The following is a 3474-nucleotide window of genomic DNA, read 5'->3' on the forward strand; positions in this document are numbered from 1 at the left end:
TGGTCAAGTCACGAAAGGGTTCCGACCTGCTAACTGACCTTGCTGAAACCTTTGCCAACCTCAGGAGGTATGATATCAAGCTTAATCCATCAAAGTGCACATTCGGAGTTCCTGGCGGAAAATTACTCGGTTTTCTCGTTTCTGAACGAGGAATCGACGCCAATCCAGAAAAAGTCGGTACTATACTCCGAATGAAAAGTCCTGTGCGAGTGCACGACGTCCAGAAGCTTACTGGTTGCTTGGCCGCCCTAAGTCGATTCATATCTTGTCTCGGTGAAAAGGCATTGCCTCTTTACCGATTGATGAAGAAGTCCGACAAGTTCGAGTGGACTCCTCAAGCTGATGCAGCGTTTGCAGAGCTCAAAGCTCTGCTCTCCACCCAGCCAGTGCTTGCTGCCCCAATCAGCAAGGAGCCTTTGCTGCTTTACATTGCAGCCACAGGACAAGTCGTCAGTATGGTACTTACGGTCGAGCGGGAAGAAAAAGGAAAAACCTTCAAAGTTCAGCACCCAGTATATTATATTTCTGAAGTCTTGATCCCATCGAAGCAAAGATATCCTCATTATCAGAAGCTTGTATATGGGATTTATATGACCACAAAGAAAGTTGCTCACAAATTCTCTGATCATTCCATTACAGTCGTCAGCGACGCTCCATTGTCAGAGATCCTGCATAACAGGGATGCAACTAGTCGAGTGGCAAAATGGGCGATTGAACTCCTTCCTCTAGATATCAAGTTTGAGGCAAAGAAAGCTATCAAGTCCCAGGCAATCGCAGATTTCGTCGCCGAGTGGATTGAACAGCAACTACCGACTCAGGTTCACTCAGAGCATTGGACCATGTTCTTCGACGGCTCCAAGATGCTGAATGGTTCCGGTGCCGGAGTGGTGTTGGTCTCCCCCAGAGGAGATAAACTCAGATATGTCCTTCAAATCCACTTTGATTCCTCCAATAACGAGGCAGAATATGAAGCACTTTTATATGGGTTGTGCATGGCCATTTCACTCGGCGTCCGTCGCCTCATGGTCTATGGCAACTCAGGTTTGGTGGTTAATCAGGTGATGAAGGAATGGGACGTCAGAAGTCCAGCCATGACTGGTTATTGCAACGCAGTGAGAAAGCTGGAGAATAAATTCGAGGGGTTAGAGCTTCATCACATACCCCGACTGAAAAATCAAGCAGCTGATGATCTGGCAAAAATAGGTTCCAAAAGAGAAGCCATTCCCAGCAATGTGTTTTTGGAACACATCCACACACCATCAGTTCAGGAGGATCCCTTCACTGAAGAGGCCCCGCAGCCAAAAAGTGCCACGGATCCGACTGAAGTTGAAATTCCAGCTGTGGTCGACCTGATCATGGAAGTCTTGGTCATCACTCCCGTTTGGACAGTACCGTACATCGCGTACATCCTAAGGAAAGAACTCCTAGAGGACGAAGAAGAGGCTCGACAGATCGTCCGTCGATCCAAGGCCTTTACAGACATAAAGGGACAGTTATATAGAGAAAGCGTGACTGGGGTCAGCCAGAAGTGTATTACACCAGAAGAAGGTCAGATGATCCTTGATGATATCCACTCGGGGACCTGTGGTCATCATGCGTCCTCTTGGATCATTGTGGCTAAAGCCTACCGAGCGGGATTCTACTGGCCAAGAGCCAATGAAATGGCAAAAGAGATAGTCGACAAATGTGAAGGATGTTAGTATTACTCCAATATGTCGCACAAGCCCGCGTCAGCCCTGAAAACCATTCCACTCGTCTGGCCCTTCGTTGTTTGGGGGCTGGACATGGTTGGACCACTGAGAACGGGTAGGAGTGGCTTCTCTCATGTACTGGTAGCAGTCGATAAGTTCACCAAATGGATTGAAGCCAAGCCTATCAAGAATCTTGATGCTTGCACTGCTATCAGTTTCATCAGAGAGTTGATATTTAGATATGGAGTTCCACACAGCATCATCACTGACAATGGGTCAAACTTCTATTCTGACAAATCAGGGTCTTTTGCGCCTCTCAGGGCACTCGGGGCGACTATGCTTCGGTCGCTCACCCCCAGTCGAATGGGCAAGCAGAAAGGGCAAACAGCCTAATTCTCAAAGGACTGAAACCCCGATTGATGCGCGATCTCAAGCACGCAGCAGGTGCATGGGTCGACGAGCTTCCATCAGTCCTTTGGGGATTAAGGACAACCCCGAACCGATCGACCGGAAGAACCCCATTCTTTCTGGTCTATGGAGCCGAGGCAGTCTTGCCGAGTGACCTGCTTCACAACGCTCCCCGAGTCGAGCTCTACTCTGAAGATGAAGCAGAACAAGCCCGGCAGGACACAGTCGACCTCTTGGAAGAAGAAAGAGAAATGGCCATGATCCGATCGACCATCTATCAGCAAGACTTGCGTCGATTCCATGCCAGAAACGTGAAGAGTCGAGCCTTCCAAGAAGGAGACTTAGTCCTCCGAGTGGATCAGCAGAAACCACACAAACTCGCTCCTACTTGGGAAGGCCTCTTCATAGTCACCAGAGTCCTCCACAATGGAGCATACCACCTCTACAATGTCGATCGCCAGATTGATGAGCCACGAGCCTGGAATGCGGAGCTCCTCCGCCCCTTTTATACTTGAATTCTCACTCGGATGAGATGTAATAAGAAAAACTCCTGTAGTTTATTTATCAAAGACAAGAGCGTTATAATTTTCCCAGTGATTATTATTGTTTTTGTTTGCGTGAGAAATCCCCCAGTGGGTGGCTTAGCCGCGAATCCGCTTCGCCTAAGTTTGTAAAAACAATTTCCTACCGAGTGGCGAGCCAGCCTCCCACTCGGGGGCTTAGCTGCGAATCCGTTTCGCCTAAGTATTTGAAAAATCCTACCGAGTGGAGAGCAACCCTCCCACTCGGAGGCTTAGCTGCAGTCCAGTACTCGCCTAAGTTCTCTCACTTGGAGACTTAGCTGCAGTCCGGCACTCGCCTAAGTTTGAAAAAATCCTACCGAGTGGAGAGCAATCCTCCCACTCGGGGGCTTAGCTGCAGTCCAGTACTCGCCTAAGTTCTCTCACTTGGAGACTTAGCTGCAGTCCAGCACTCGCCTAAGTTTGAAAAAATCCTACCGAGTGGAGAGCAATCCTCCCACTCGGGGGCTTAGCTGCAGTCCAGTACTCGCCTAAGTTCTCTCACTTGGAGACTTAGCTACAGTCCAGCACTCGCCTAAGTTTGAAAAAATCCTACCGAGTGGAGAGCAATCCTCCCGCTCGGGGGCTTAGCTGCAGTCTAGTACTCGCCTAAGTATCTGAAAATCCTACCGAGTGGTGAGCCAGCCTCCCACTTGGAGGCTTAGCTGTAGTCCAGTACTCGCCTAAGTACGAAACACATCTGAATCCTCAAGGACGACGAGGTGCAGGTCGACTGCCACCTTCTCCGTGAGAGCTTCGCCTCAAATACAATGTGCGCTCCATCCTGCTCTACAGTAACGAGGTGCAGGTCGACT

Source organism: Triticum aestivum, chromosome 6A (genome assembly GCF_018294505.1).
Source record: "Triticum aestivum cultivar Chinese Spring chromosome 6A, IWGSC CS RefSeq v2.1, whole genome shotgun sequence".
NCBI lineage: Eukaryota > Viridiplantae > Streptophyta > Magnoliopsida > Poales > Poaceae > Triticum > Triticum aestivum.